This window comes from Cherax quadricarinatus, chromosome 79, assembly GCF_038502225.1.
Source record: "Cherax quadricarinatus isolate ZL_2023a chromosome 79, ASM3850222v1, whole genome shotgun sequence".
NCBI lineage: Eukaryota > Metazoa > Arthropoda > Malacostraca > Decapoda > Parastacidae > Cherax > Cherax quadricarinatus.
The window spans coordinates 21,338,122-21,354,522 of NC_091370.1; the positions used below are offsets into that span (position 1 = coordinate 21,338,122).

A 16,401-nucleotide genomic window follows, 5' to 3' on the forward strand; every position below is an offset into this window, starting at 1 on the left:
CAGAGTAAGGCTAATTATGCTAAGCTGGCTGCTTCGCTTCTTGTAGTTGCTGTCTGGTCTTCATCCTCTGCTATTTGGATCAAAGCAGAACGTATTTCAGCAAAGCTGTCTTTCAAAGCATGTGTTGCATCATGCTGCGCTGACCACCTTGTTGTTGATAATGATTTGATGACATCTCCATGAATGGTTGACTTGAGTATATTCCACCGATGCGTTGAAGCAGAGAAAAAATTAAAGAGTGCTTGTAAAAGTCCAAAAAATGAAACTGCAGCGACACAACACTCCGCAGCACATGACCCAACAAGATTAAGAGAATGTGCTGAGCAGGGCACATATTCAGCAAGTGGGTTGATTTGCTTGATACGGGCTTGCAATCCATTATATTTACCCGACATGTTACTTGCATTGTCGTAGCTCTGGCCACGGCAATCCATAATAGAGAGATCATGTTCAAGCAGAGTATCCAGTACTACATTCATCATTGTTTCTCCATCATGGCCTGAAAGAGGAATGAATTTTATAAAGCGGTCTACAGGCTTACCACTGGAGTCGACAAAGCGAACAATGAATGTCAATTGATCTGTATGTGAAATATCTGGTGTTGAATCTACACTTATTGCAAAGTATTTTGCAGTTTTCACAGCTGCTATGATGTTATTGAGGACCTTCCTAGTCATCAGTTCAATAAATTCATTGCATATAGTAGATGACATGTAAGATACAGTGCCTCTTCCTGCATTCCCAAGGCGTGACACATGATTTACTAAGAATGGATCGAACTGTGCTAACAGTTCTATGATCCCTAGGAAATTGCCATTGTTTTCCGAACCAAAAATCTCATTTTCTCCACGGAAAGCAAGTCCTCTTAGAGCTAAGAATTTTACAACAGCAACAACTCTTTCTAGAACTTTTCTCCAACAAGTGCACTCTTTTTCAGTTTGATTTCCCAAATGAGAATCCAATAAGCCTTTTTTCTGTGCACGAAATACTCTGGCTAAAATGCATCTCCTGTGAGTGGTGCTGTTTTCATGTTCCTCGAAACGCTTGGAATTTTTCCAGTCATTGAACCACTGTGTGAAGGTATTTTCTTTGGTAGAAAATAGCTTGCATGCTGAACAGTACACTTTTCCTGAGCTTTCAGAGTATACCATCCATGAGCTTTTCACAGTTTCTGAATTTGCAAGCTTCCTATAAAACATAGATGACTTTAAACAACGACGACTTCCATCATCATAAATCCTTGCTGATTTCCTAAAGTCAATGTTCAGAGTTTGACTGAAGTTTTCTGCAATGAAAGCATTACGTAGAGAATCTGGGATTACATATAGCCATAAGGCAGGATCTTTTAAGACAAATCCTGTGGATGAAATGTCCGTTGAGACAGAGAGGAGACACAAAAGAAGTAGATGCTGGCTGAGAAATAATGGAGGGAGGGCTTCCTGTATGATCTGACGTATCTGCAGATTCAACTGTACTGGTAACATCAGAAACTGTTTTCGTGAGCATGTCTGTGATCTTTCTGCAGCTTCCTACATCTTTCTTTTTCTGTTCTTCTTGAATTTTCTTCTTTCTTTTCTGTGACCCACTCACATAAGAACGTCCAACATCACGTTCACGAGATGCCATAATGAGGATGTATCACTGTCTGTAATCATGCAAATACAAATTTTTCATTATCAATTATTATTATTTTTTTAATTATTATTAATTTTTTTTTCTGTCAATTGGGGGGATATGGCCCTTGTAGCCCCCTTTCCTCTGGCTGCGCATCTAAAAATTCAAAACATTACCAGAAAGGAGTCATATACAGAACTTTTACCATAGATTAGGTTAGTGATTTGGGCTACGAATATTTTACTAATTCATCCTCCTTGATCTCCAATTTACTTAAACAGAAATCATACTGAGTCCAAGAACAATGCACAATGGTATTTACATTGCCATTTTCATAACTAAACTAATCATTATGTTTTGCATGATATATGGCCTACCACCATAGATAAGGACATGAGAATTAAAGAATGCAGGGACAATTTTCAGTTTCACCCAACCAACGATTTTCTGATGTGGCTTATGTGTTTCTGGGGAAATATGTAGTAAATTAATTGATGTTCTACATCACTTCCGTCGCAACTTGAAAACTAAGCATTTGCGACGGAAGTGATGTAGAACATCAATCAATTGAGATCTGTTATTGAAATTACAAAGATTTAAAGACAGGACAAAGTGCTTTTAAAACCTACAAACAGAAATCAGTTTGCGTTTTTAGGGTTTTCCTTATAGTATTTTTACCAAAAATGCGTCTTTACTGGTCCATGCGTCTTTACTGGTCAATGCGTCTTTACTGGTCAAGTAACCCTACCAGGTACCTCCCTTAACATTTAGAGGCGAAAACAAACATTTATCCATACACATCAATGTCTATCAACAACACTTCAGTTAATTTGTCACAGTACAAGTCTAGATAACGTGTAATTACTACAGAAAATTGTAGAGGAATCTCCCATACTCACCCATTAGCGGGAAAACACAGCTGTTCTGATGTAAACAAAGGCGTGTTGAGTGTTGCCATCTATGGTTAGGTTTATTTATTTTTATTTTATTTTATTTCATTATTTATTTTTGTTTTGATTAATTTTTGAAAATCAATTTTACTCTCCAAACACTTGAACTTTTTAGGTAGGGACCCCTTTGCACTTGCACCATGTGCACAGTCTTGGATGAGCCCCTGAACCCCTTGGACCATGGGGCCCCCAAATGTGCGGGGCCCTAGGCAAATGCCTAGTTTGCCTATGTGGTAATCTTGCCCTGGGTAAGTTCCCCCATCTTCTAATAACATGTTCATCTTTTCCCTTTAATCTACCTTGTCCATAATTATCGTATTTGCTTTGTCTGCTTCGTAAGGTGAAGTCTAGGATCTTTCCTCAATTCATGGTATAACTTAATAAATCTTTGATGACAGTTGTTACAAAAAATGCGATATCTAATAATGATAGAGATCTCCAGTGAATACTAGAAAGAACTGCCCTTCTAGCATGAAGCCTGTTACTGGGTTTTTGTAACAAGTAGTTAGTATGCTGGTCTAATTATCCATTAGAATTTAGTAAGATTCAATTGTTCTTCAGGATTACAACTGGTAGGCTACTAACTAAAGAAATTAAAATTTAACAAGTTTATTAATAACAATAAAGTCGTCTAGGCGTATAATATCAAAGTAAATTATAGTAGTCAATTGAATATAATATAGGATACAAGTTCCTACACTTCTCTCGTGTACAGTAGTATTGTGCTGACGGCACATATCACACCTTTACGGTTTTTAAGTACCGTCTGGTACATTGTTAGCATTTAATAACATAATACAAATATGTATAAGTTTGTGTGTATGTGTGTAAGTGCACTAAGTAGTTCGCTATGTCTAAAGACTCGACTAGACTTAACCAGTGACTGACTAAAAGTCCTCACATAAACTAACTTCTTGACCAACCTGGCAATCAGAACAGCTTGCTTGAACAATAAAACGACTGTTAAGCCGAACAGCAATATAACAAGCAACAGCAACACAGAATCAGGAACAAGGAGATAATATAACAACACTAAGTAGGGACCATCTGCAGATCCTCCACAAAAGTCACAAAACTCCCATACTACTGAATCTAAGTTCAGCATTAGAAATATCCCCGACTGTGACAGTACACGGATACCAGTACAAATTAGGTCAGAAGCTACAGCTCAGGACCTGAGTTGCTCAGAGTGTCTATGAGACACAAAACCTCAGTACAATGTCAAAAATCACTAAGTTTAGACTATGTTCTGTGAACAGAGTTACACAGAACCAATAACAAGAAAGCAACAGAGACGATCTTCCAACAAGGCCCAGCAAGGGAGAGCTGGAGAAGCCATGTTGTTGGAAGGCACATGAAACCAACAATCCGTCAGCGCAGGCCAGGTCGACTTTCACTCCTGGTGAGGTGTGATCACCCCCTGATCACGAGACTCTCCGTGGACTGCTGCTGCCCTGCAACTACAGAGAAGCCGGCAGGGAAACAAGCAGAGCAATAGTTAGACAATGCTGTCAGCTACTTAACACTCGAACTATGAGCACTGAATAATATATAAATGTTACATCCTACCTAATAATATAATTAAGTCAAATAATAATATAAAGCAATATATTGCAATAATATAAAGCAATATATTGCAAATATAAGCAATATCAAATTATATGAACAGATGACAGAAACAGATGACAAGAAACAGATGATTCCTGACGTTATGAATGAAAAGAAGTTGGATGTCCTGGCCCTAAGCAAAACAAAGCTAAAGGGGGTAGGGGATTTTCAGTGAGGGGGAATAAATGGGATTAAATCTGGAGTATCTGAGAGAGTTAGAGCAAAGGAAGGGGTAGCAGTAATGTTGAAGGATCAGTTATGGAAGGAGAAAAGAGAATATGAATGTGTAAATTCAAGAATTACGTGGATTAAAGTAAATGTTGGATGCAAAAAGTAGGTCATAATAAGCGTGTATGCACCTGGAGAAGAGAGGAATGTAGAGGAGAGAGAGAGATTTTGGGAGATGTTAAGTGAATGTATAGGAGCCTTTGAACCAAGTGAGAGAGTAATTGTGGTAGGGGACCTGAATGCTAAAGTAGGAGAGAGGGTGTGGTAGGTAAGTTTGGGGTGCCAGGTGTAAATGATAATGGGAGCCCTTTGATTGAACTTTGTATAGAAAGGGGTTTAGTTATAGGTAATACATATTTTAAGAAAAAGAGGATAAATAAGTATACAAGATATGATGTAGGGCGAAATGACAGTAGTTTGTTGGATTATGTATTGGTAGATAAAAGATTGTTGAGTAGACTTCAGGATGTACATGTTATAGTGGGGCCACAGATATATCAGATCACTTTCTAGTTGTAGCTACACTGAGAGTAAAAGGTAGATAGGATACAAGGAGAATAGAAGCATCAGGGAAGAGAGAGGTACGTTTACCTGGAGTTTACCTGGAGAGAGTTTCGGGGGTCAACGCCCCCGCGGCCCGGTCTGTGACCAGGCCTCCTGGTGGATCAGCGCCTGATCAACCAGGCTGTTGCTGCTGGCTGCACGCAAACCAACGTACGAGCCACAGCCCGGCTGAAGGTTTATAAACTAAAAGAGGAGGCATTTAGGGTAAGATATAAATAGCTATTGGAGGATAGATGGGCTAATGAGAGCATAGGCAATGGGGTCGAAGATGTATGGGGTAGGCTTAAAAATATAGTGTTAGAGTGTTCAGCAGAAGTTTGTGGTTACAGGAAAGTGGGTGCAGGAGGGAAGAGGAGCGATTGGTGGAATGAAGATGTAAAGAGAGAAGTAAGGGAGAAAAAGTTAGAAAAAGTCAGGCTCTGATCCACCAGGAGGCCTGGTCTCAGACCGGGCCGCGGGGGCGTTGACCCCCGGAACTCTCTCCAGGTAAACTCCAGGTAAATATGAGAAGTTTTTACAAAGCATAAGTGATGCAAGGAGAAAAGAGTATATGGAGAAAAAGAGAGAGGTTAAGAGAGTGGTGAAGCAATGTAAAAAGAGAGCAAATGGGAGAGTGGGCGAGATGTTATCAACAAATTTTGTTGAAAATAAGAAAAAGTTTTGGAGTGAGATTAACAAGTTAAGGAAGCCTAGAGAACAAATGGATTTGTCAGTTAAAAATAGGAGAGGAGAGTTATTAAATGGAGAGTTAGAGGTATTGGGAAGATGGAGGGAATATTTTGAGGAATTGTTAAATGTTGATGAAGATAGGGAAGCTGTAATTTCGTGTATAGGGCAAGGAGGAATAACATCTTGTAGGAGTGAGGAAGAGCCAGTTGTGAGTGTGGGGGAAGTTTGTGAGGCAGTAGGTAAAATGAAAGGGGGTAAGGCAGCCGGGATTGATGGGATAAAGATAGAAATGTTAAAAGCAGGTGGGGATATAGTTTTGGAGTGGTTGGTGCAATTATTTAATAAATGTATGGAAGAAGATAAGGTACCTACGGATTGGCAGAGACCATTACCTGGAGTTTACCTGGAGAGAGTTCCGGGGTTCAACGCCCCCGCGGCCCAGTCTGTGACCAGGCCTCCTGGTGGATCAGAACCTGATCAACCATTCTGTTGCTGCTGGCTGCACGCAAAAAAACATATGAGCCACAGCCCGGCTGATCAGGAACCGACTTTAGGTGCTTGTCCAGTGCCAGGTTGAAGACTGCCAGGGGTCTGTTGGTAATCCCCCTTATGTATGCTGGGAGGCAATTGAACAGTCTCGGGCCCCTGACACTTATTGTATGGTCTATTAACGTGCTAGTGACACCCCTGCTTTTCATTGCGGGGATGTTGCATCGTCTGCCAAGTCTTTTGCTTTCGTAGTGAGTGATTTTCGTGTGCAAGTTCGGTACTAGTCCCTCTAGGATTTTCTAGGTGTATATAATCATGTATCTCTCTCGCCTGCGTTCCAGGGAATACAGGTTCAGGAACCTCAAGCGCTCCCAGTAATTGAGGTGCTTTGTCTCCGTTATGCGCACCGTGAAGGTTCTCTGTACATTTTCTAGGTCAGCAATTTCACCTGCCTTGAAAGGTGCTGTTAGTGTGCAGCAATATTCCAGCCTAGATAGAACAAGTGACCTGAAGAGTGTCATCATGGGCTTGGCCTCCCTAGTTTCGAAGGTTCTCATTATCCATCCTGTCATTTTTCTAGCAGATGCGATTGATACAATGTTATGGTCCTTGAAGGTGAGATCCTCCGACATGATCACTCCCAGGTCTTTGACGTTGGTGTTTCGCTCTATTTTGTGCCCAGAATTTGTTTTATACTCTGATGAAGATTTAATTTCCTCGTGTTTACCATATCTGAGTAATTGAAATTTCTCATCGTTGAACTTCATATTGTTTTCTGCAGCCCACTGAAAGATTCGGTTGATGTCCGCCTGGAGCCTTGCAGTGTCTGCAATGGAAGACACTGTCGTGCAGATTCGGGTGTCATCTGCAAAGGAAGACACAGTGCTGTGGCTGACATCCTTGTCTATGTCGGATATGAGGATGAGGAACAAGATGGGAGCGAGTACTGTGCCTTGTGGAACAGAGCTTTTCACCGTAGCTGCCTCGGACTTTACTCTGTTGACGACTACTCTCTGTGTTCTGTTAGTGAGGAAATTATAGATCCATCGACCGACTTTTCCTGTTATCCCTTTAGCACGCATTTTGTGCGCTATTACGCCATGGTCACACTTGTCGAAGGCTTTTGCAAAGTCTGTATATATTACATCTGCATTCTTTTTATCTTCTAGTGCATTTAGGACCTTGTCGTAGTGATCCAATAGTTGAGACAGACAGGAGCGACCTGTTCTAAACCCATGTTGCCCTGGGTTGTGTAACTGGTGGGTTTCTAGATGGGTGGTGATCTTGCTTCTTAGGACCCTTTCAAAGATTTTTATGATATGGGATGTTAGTGCTATCGGTCTGTAGTTCTTTGCTGTTGCTTTACTGCCCCCTTTGTGGAGTGGGACTATGTCTGTTGTTTTTAGTAACTGTGGGACGACCCCCGTGTCCATGCTCCCTCTCCATAGGATGGAAAAGGCTCGTGATAGGGGCTTCTTGCAGTTCTTGATGAACACGGAGTTCCATGAGTCTGGCCCTGGGGCAGAGTGCATGGGCATGTCATTTATCGCCTGTTCGAAGTCATTTGGCGTCAGGATAACATCAGATAGGCTTGTGTTAACCAAATTTTGTGGCTTTCTCATAAAAAATTCGTTTTGATCTTCGACTCTCAGTCTGGTTAGCGGCTTGCTAAAAACTGAGTCATATTGGGACTTGAGTAGCTCACTCATTTCCTTGCTGTCATCTGTGTAGGACCCATCTTGTTTAAGTAGGGGCCCAATACTGGATGTTGTTCTCGACTTTGATTTGGCATAGGAGAAGAAATACTTTGGGTTTCTTTCGATTTCATTTATGGCTTTTAGTTCTTCCCACGATTCCTGACTCCTATAAGATTCCTTTAGCTTGAGTTCGATGCTTGCTATTTCTCTGACCAGTGTCTCCTTACGCATTTCAGATATATTGACCTCTTTTAGCCGCTCTGTTATTCTTTTCCGTCGCCTGTAAAGGGAGCGCCTGTCTCTTTCTATTTTACATCTACTCCTCCTTTTTCTTAGAGGAATAAGCCTTGTGCATACATCGAGTGCCACCAAGTTAATCTGTTCTAGGCATACGTTGGGGTCTGTGTTGCTTAGTATATTTTCCCAGCTTATATCGGTTAGGACTTGGTTTACTTGGTCCCACTTTGTGTTTTTGTTATTGAAGTTGAATTTGGTGAATGCTACCTCGTGACTAGTCTCATTATGTCGGTCTGGGGCTCCATGCATACATGTCTGAACCTCAATTATGTTGTGATCTGAGTATATTGTTTTTGATATGGTGACATTTCTTATCAGATCATCATTGTTAGTGAAGATGAGGTCTAGTGTATTCTCTAGTCTAGTAGGCTCTATTATTTGCTGGTTTAAATTGAATTTTGTGCAGAGATTTAAAAGCTCGTGTGAGTGTGAGTTTTCATCAGAGCTGCCTCCTGGTATTATTACTGCAACAATATTATTTGCTATATTCCTCCATTTTAGGTGCCTTAAGTTGAAATCCCCCAGGAGCAAGATGTTGGGTGCAGGAGCTGGAAGATTTTCCAGACAGTGGTCAATTTTTAACAGCTGTTCCTGGAATTGATGGGATGTTGCATCCGGAGGCTTGTAGACTACCACAATGGCTAGGTTTTGGTTCTCGACCTTTACTGCTAAAACTTCCACTACATCATTTGAGGCATTTAGCAGTTCTGTGCAAACAAGTGACTCTGCAATGTACAGGCCAACCCCCCCCCTTTTGCCTGTTCACTCTGTCACATCTGTATAGGTTGTAACCTGGGATCCATATTTCATTGTCCAAGTGATCCTTTATGTGGGTCTCAGTGAAAGCCGCGAACATTGCCTTTGCCTCTGCAAGCAGTCCATGGATGAAAGGCATTTTGTTGTTTGTTGCTGGCTTTAGACCCTGTATATTTGCAAAGAAGAATGTCATCGGACTGGTGGTATTGTTGGTACTGGGGGGGGATTTTTTTTCCGGCATTAGTATCTGTATCTGTTGGTTTGGAGTGGAGGCCATCGACTGTGGTTCCACTCCAGGAATGACTGGATTTGCATAGTTCCTTTGTATAAAGGCAAAGGGGACAAAAGAGAGTGCAAAAATTATAGGGGGATAAGTCTGTTGAGTGTACCTGGTAAAGTGTATGGTAGAGTTATTATTGAAAGAATTAAGAGTAAGATGGAGAATAGGATAGCAGATGAACAAGGAGGCTTTAGGAAAGGTAGGGGGTGTGTGGACCAGGTGTTTACAGTGAAACATATAAGTGAACAGTATTTAGATAAGGCTAAAGAGGTCTTTGTGGCATTTATGGATTTGGAAAAGGCGTATGACAGGGTGGACAGGGGGGCAATGTGGCAGATGTTGCAGGTGTATGGTGTAGGAGGTAGGTTACTGAAAGCAGTGAAGAGTTTTTACGAGGATAGTGAGGCTCAAGTTAGAGTATGTAGGAAAGAGGGAGATTATTTCCCAGTAAAAGTAGGCCTTAGACAAGGATGTGTAAAGTCACCGTGGTTGTTTAATATATTTATAGATGGGGTTGTAAGAGAAGTAAATGCGAGGGTCTTGTCAAGATGCGTGGAGTTAAAAGATAAAGAATCACACATAAATTGGGAGTTGTCACAGTTGCTCTTTGCTGATGACACCATGCTCTTGGGAGATTCTGAAGAGAAGTTGCAGAGATTGGTGGATGAATTTGGTAGGGTGTGCAAAAGAAGAAAATTAAAAGTGAATACAGGAAAGAGTAAGGTTATGAGGATAACAAAAAGATTAGGTGATGAAAGATTGGATATCAGATTGGAGGGAGAGAGTATGGAGGAGGTGAATGTATTCAGATATTTGGGAGTGGACATGTCAGCGGATGGGTCTATGAAAGATGAGGTGAATCATAGAATTGATGAGGGGAAAAGGGTGAGTGGTGCACTTAGGAGTCTGTGGAGACAAAGAACTTTGTCCTTGGAGGCAAAGAGGGGAATGTATGAGAGTATTGTTTTACCAACGCTCTTATATGGGTGTGAAGCATGGGTGATGAATGTTGCAGCGAGGAGAAGGCTGGAGGCAGTGGAGGTGTCATGTCTGAGGGCAATGTGTGGTGTGAATATAATGCAGAGAATTCGTAGTTTGGAAGTTAGGAGGAGGTGCGGGATTACCAAAACTGTTGTCCAGAGGGCTGTGGAAGGGCTGTTGAGGTGGTTCTGACATGTAGAAAGAATGGAGCGAATCAGAGTGACTTCAAGAGTGTATCAGTCTGTAGTGGAAGGAAGGCGGAGTAGGGGTCGGCCTAGGAAAGGTTGGAGGGAGGGGGTAAAGATGGTTTTGTGTGCGAGGGGCTTGGACTTCCAGCAGGCATGCGTGAGCGTGTTTGATAGCAGTGAATGGAGACAAATGGTTTTTAATACTTGATGTGCTGTTGGAGTGTGAGCAAAGTAACATTTATGAAGGGGTTCATGGAAACCGGCAGGCCTGATTTGAGTCCTGGAGATGGGAAGTACAGTGCCTGCACTCTGAAGGAGGGGTGTTAATGTTGCAGTTTAAAAACTGTGGTGTAAAGCACCCTTCTGGCAAGACAGTGATGGAGTGAATGATGGTGAAAGTTTTTCTTTTTCGGGCCACCCTGCCTTGGTGGGAATCGGCCAGTGTGATAATAATAATAATAAAATGAACAGATAATATACATTATATACATTGTGACCCATTCCGGGGTTGCAATAACAGTTGTGTTGTAGAGGTCTAAGAATCAAAGATTTGTTAAGTTATACCATGAATTAAGGGAAGATCCTAGACTTCACCTTACGAAACAGACAAAGCAAATACGATAATTATGGACAAGGTAGATTATAGGGAAAAGATGAACATGCTATTAGAACACGAGGGAACTTACGTGCCCCTTAAGAGACATGAACATTTGGGTGTATGTACCCTTGAGTATTATCCAAGTCTATTTATCCTTTGGTATAGAAAACGGTTAACATAATTTAAGTCTAACTAATAAAATATTTAGCTATACTTGGGGTAGTTAGTTTCGTCTTATAGCTATACCTTTGTAACTTGTCATGATTGTGACCAGACCTACCTGGAGTTCATTGCCTTTGTAAATTGTGAGTTCATTACCTTTGTAAATTGTGAGTTCATTACCTCTGTAACTTGCTCAGCTATCAAAACTTTGGAGTCCAGTCCCTGGACCAATTATGTACCTCTGTAATCTTTTGACTACCGCCCACAGGATGGGTATGGGGTGCATAATAAACATATTAAACTAACTAGCTATACATAAACCCACTGCCTAACACTATTGATGACTTAATGATGCTTTCTAACGTTATCTGATGCACTTTTCTCCTTTATAGAATAATAATAAGATATTATCACCTATACATTATAATAATAAGGTAAAAGGACCCCAATGGAAGTAGGTCACGGTGTCTGACTTTTTTTGTGTTATCCTGGGTACTATACATATATGATGCTATGTATGATAATCTCTGTAACTGTATTTGTGTATACCTGAATAAACTTACTCATGATGGCAGATTTTATTTCTGGTAATTACTAAGGAAAAGACTTGCAAGTATTTAATTCACATATGACCAGGACAGATTTTTCCTGAAATGACTAGCATCAATTTAGAAAATAATTATGTTTAAAATTTAATGTCTTACCATGTTGAGTATCCGAGCAGTGGGATATTGCTGCTTATTGTTTCTTAACAAGTAGTTTGTTGTTCACTGTGTCACCGTACACAGTGTTGTGGGTACCTTGCTGTTCACTGTGTCACCGTACACAGTGTTGTGGGTACCTTGCTGTTCACTGTGTCACCCTACACAGTGTTGTGGGTACCTTGCTGTTCACTATGTCACCCTACACAGTGTGTGGGTACCTTGCTGTTCACTATGTCACCCTACACAGTGTGTGGGTACCTTGCTGTTCACTATGTCACCCTACACAGTGTGTGGGTACCTTGCTGTTCACTATGTCACCCTACACAGTGTGTGGGTACCTTGCTGTTCACTATGTCACCGTACACAGTGTTGTGGGTACCTTGCTGTTCACTGTGTCACCGTACACAGTGTGTGGGTACCTTGCTGTTCACTATGTCACCGTACACAGTGTTGTGGGTACCTTGCTGTTCACTGTGTCACCTACACAGTGTTGTGGGTACCTTGCTGTTCACTGTGTCACCGTACACAGTGTTGTGGGTACCTTGCTGTTCCCTGTGTCACCTACACAGTGTTGTGGGTACCTTGCTGTTCACTGTGTCACCTACACAGTGTGTGGGTAACTTGCTGTTCACTGTGTCATCCTACACAGTGTTGTGGGTACCTTGCTGTTCACTGTGTCATCCTACACAGTGTGTGGGTACCTTGCTGTTCATTATGTCACCCTACACAGTGTTGTGGGTACCTTGCTGTTCACTGTGTCACCGTACACGGTGTTGTGGTTACCTTGCTGTTCACTGTGTCACCGTACACAGTGTTGTGGGTACCTTGCTGTTCACTGTGTCACCCTACACAGTGTTGTGGGTACCTTGCTGTTCACTGTGTCACCGTACACGGTGTTGTGGTTACCTTGCTGTTCACTGTGTCACCGTACACAGTGTTGTGGGTACCTTGCTGTTCACTGTGTCACCCTACACAGTGTGTGGGTACCTTGCTGTTCACTGTGTCACCGTACACAGTGTTGTGGGTACCTTGCTGTTCACTGTGTCACCCGACGCAGTGTTGTGGGTACCTTGCTGTTCACTATGTCACCGTACACAGTGTTGTGGGTACCTTGCTGTTCACTGTGTCACCCTACACAGTGTTGTGGGTACCTTGCTGTTCACTATGTCACCCTACACAGTGTTGTGGGTACCTTGCTGTTCACTGTGTCACCCTACACAGTGTTGTGGGTACCTTGCTGTTCACTGTGTCACCGTACACAGTGTTGTGGGTACCTTGCTGTTCACTGCGTCACCGTACACAGTGTTGTGGGTACCTTGCTGTTCACTGTGTCACTGTACACAGTGTTGTGGGTACCTTGCTGTTCACTGTGTCACCTACACAGTGTTGTGGGTACCTTGCTGTTCACTGTGTCACCGTACACAGTGTCGTGGGTACCTTGCTGTTCACTGTGTCACCGTACACAGTGTTGTGGGTACCTTGCTGTTCACTGTGTCACCGTACACAGTGTTGTGGGTACCTTGCTGTTCACTGTGTCACCTACACAGTGTTGTGGGTACCTTGCTGTTCACTGTGTCACCGTACACAGTGTTGTGGGTACCTTGCTGTTCACTGTGTCACCGTACACAGTGTTGTGGGTACCTTGCTGTTCACTGTGTCACCGTACACAGTGTTGTGGGTACCTTGCTGTTCACTGTGTCACCAACACAGTGTTGTGGGTACCTTGCTGTTCACTGTCACCCTACACAGTGTTGTGGGTACCTTGCTGTTCACTTTGTCACCTACACAGTGTTGTGGGTACCTTGCTGTTCACTATGTCACCCTACACAGTGTTGTGGGTACCTTGCTGTTCACTGTGTCACCGTACACAGTGTTGTAGGTACCTTGCTGTTCACTGTGTCACCGTACACAGTGTTGTGGGTACCTTGCTATTCACCGTGTCACCTACACAGTGTTGTGGGTACCTTGCTGTTCACTATGTCACCCTACACAGTGTTGTGGGTACCTTGCTGTTCACTGTGTCACCGTACACAGTGTTGTAGGTACCTTGCTGTTCACTGTGTCACCGTACACAGTGTTGTGGGTACCTTGCTATTCACCGTGTCACCTACACAGTGTTGTGGGTACCTTGCTGTTCACTATGTCACCCTACACAGTGTTGTGGGTACCTTGCTGTTCACTGTGTCACCGTACACAGTGTTGTGGGTACCTTGCTGTTCACTGTGTCACCGTACACAGTGTTGTGGGTACCTTGCTATTCACTGTGTCACCGTACACAGTGTTGTGGGTACCTTGCTATTCACCGTGTCACCTACACAGTGTTGTGGGTACCTTGCTGTTCACTATGTCACCCTACACAGTGTGTGGGTACCTTGCTGTTCACTGTCACCCTACACAGTGTTGTGGGTACCTTGCTGTTCACTGTCACCCTACACAGTGTTGTGGGTACCTTGCTGTTCACTGTCACCCTACACAGTGTTGTGGGTACCTTGCTGTTCACTGTCACCCTACACAGTGTTGTGGGTACCTTGTTGTTTCCTCAGATGACCTTCAAACTCTGATAATATTCACTGAACTGCATCAACAGTAATTCATCCAATTTGTTTTCGAATATTACACTGTTTACTTCAACGGTAGAGATGTAGAGTCACCAAGGTGTAGGCTGTGTTGTGTTCCCAGTGAAGTGTTGTCACTAAGATGGAGTGAAACACTGGCAACACCGTCGACCTTGGATGCTGCCACCAACTCATCTTCATCCCGCTATGTTATCGTACTGCTGCGTAACACTATTTCATCATTTAATTGTTACAAATACTGCAGGTCACCTAAAGAGGTATATTGGTGTAGGTATAGAAATAATACCCTGAAATGTGTACCTCTTCAGTACAGGAAAGACTGTGCTATAATTTAATTGCCAGGCACACCATCTAAAGGGTACAAAAAGATACAAAACATCCAGGCCATGGGAAAACCTGGGTAGCCACAGCCACTCAAGAGGGAGAGGTTTTTTAGTGCGAGGAAGGAAAAAAAAATGGCAGGAAATGGCAGAAATCGTACACCAAATCCAGTCATTCCTGGGGTGGAACCACAGTCGATGGCCACCACTCCAAACCAACAGATACAGATACTAATGCCGGAAAAAAATCCCCCCCAGTACCAACAATACCACCAATCCGATGACATTCTTCTTTGCAAATATACAGGGTCTAAAGCAAGCAACAAACAACAAAATACCTTTCATCCGTGGACTGCTTGCAGAGGCAAAGGCAATGTTCGCGGCTTTCACTGAGACCCACATAAAGGATCACTTGGACAACGAAATATGGATCCCAGGTTACAACCTATACAGATGTGACAGAGTGAACAGGCAAAAGGGGGGAGGGGTTGGCCTGTACATTGCAGAGTCACTTGTTTGCACAGAACTGCTAAATGCCTCAAATGATGTAGTGGAAGTTTTAGCAGTAAAGGTCGAGAACCAAAACCTAGTCATTGTGGTAGTCTACAAGCCTCCGGATGCAACATCCCAGCAATTCCAGGAACAGCTGTTAAAAATTGACCACTGTCTGGAAAATCTTTCAGCTCCTGCACCCAACATCTTGCTCCTGGGGGATTTCAACTTAAGGCACCTAAAATGGAGGAATATAGCAAATAATATTGTTGCAGTAATAACACCAGTAGGCAGCTCTGATGAAAACTCACACTCACACGAGCTTGTAAATCTCTGCACAAAATTCAATTTAAACCAGCAAATAATAGAGCCTACTAGACTGGAGAATACACTAGACCTCATCTTCACTAACAATGATGATCTGATAAGAAATGTCACCATATCAAAAACAATATACTCAGATCACAACATAATTGAGGTTCAGACATGTATGCATGGAGCCCCAGACCGACATAATGAGACTAGTCACGAGGGAGCATTCACCAAATTCAACTTCAATAACAAAAACATAAAGTGGGACCAAGTAAACCAAGTCCTAACCGATATAAGCTGGGAAGATATACTAAGCAACACAGACCCCAACTTATGCCTAGAACAGATTAACTTGGTGGCACTCGATGTATGCACAAGGCTTATTCCTCTAAGAAAAAGGAGGAGTAGCTATAAAATAGAAAGAGACAGGCGCTCCCTTTACAGGCGACGGAAAAGAATAACAGAGCGGCTAAAAGAGGTCAATATATCTGAAATGCGTAGGGAGACACTGGTCACAGAAATAGTAAGCATCGAACTTAAGCTAAATTAATCTCATAGGAGTCAGGAATCTCGGGAAGAACTAAAAGCAATAAATGAAATAGAAAGAAACCCAAAGTATTTCTTCTATGCCAAATCAAAGTCGAGAACAACGTCCAGTATTGGGCCCCTACTTAAACAAGATGGGTCCTACACAGATGACAGCAAGGAAATGAGTGAGCTACTCAAATCCCAATATGACTCAATTTTTAGCAAGCCGCTAACCAGACTGAGAGTCGAAGATCAAAATGAATTTTTTATGAGAGAGCCACAAAATTTGGTTAACACAAGCCTATCCGATGTTATCCTGACGCCAAATGACTTCGAACAGGCGATAAATGACATGCCCATGCACTCTGCCCCAGGGGCAGACTCATGG

At 42.5% G+C, this 16,401-nt stretch overlaps 1 protein-coding gene across 2 annotated transcripts in view; it reads right to left on the reverse strand.

Annotated features, from left to right (window-relative positions):
* LOC128705227 (uncharacterized) overlaps nucleotides 1-12,650 on the reverse strand; it is a 194,881-nt gene extending 182,231 nt beyond the window's left edge. The window contains exon 1 of one of the 2 annotated variants that reach the window (XM_070102046.1): nucleotides 11,786-12,650. The gene's annotated coding sequence lies outside the window, so the exon portion shown is untranslated. The remainder of the gene's footprint in view (nucleotides 1-11,785) is intronic. The other variant, XM_070102047.1, reaches the window with a different exon arrangement.
* Nucleotides 12,651-16,401: the final 3,751 nt, after the last annotated feature.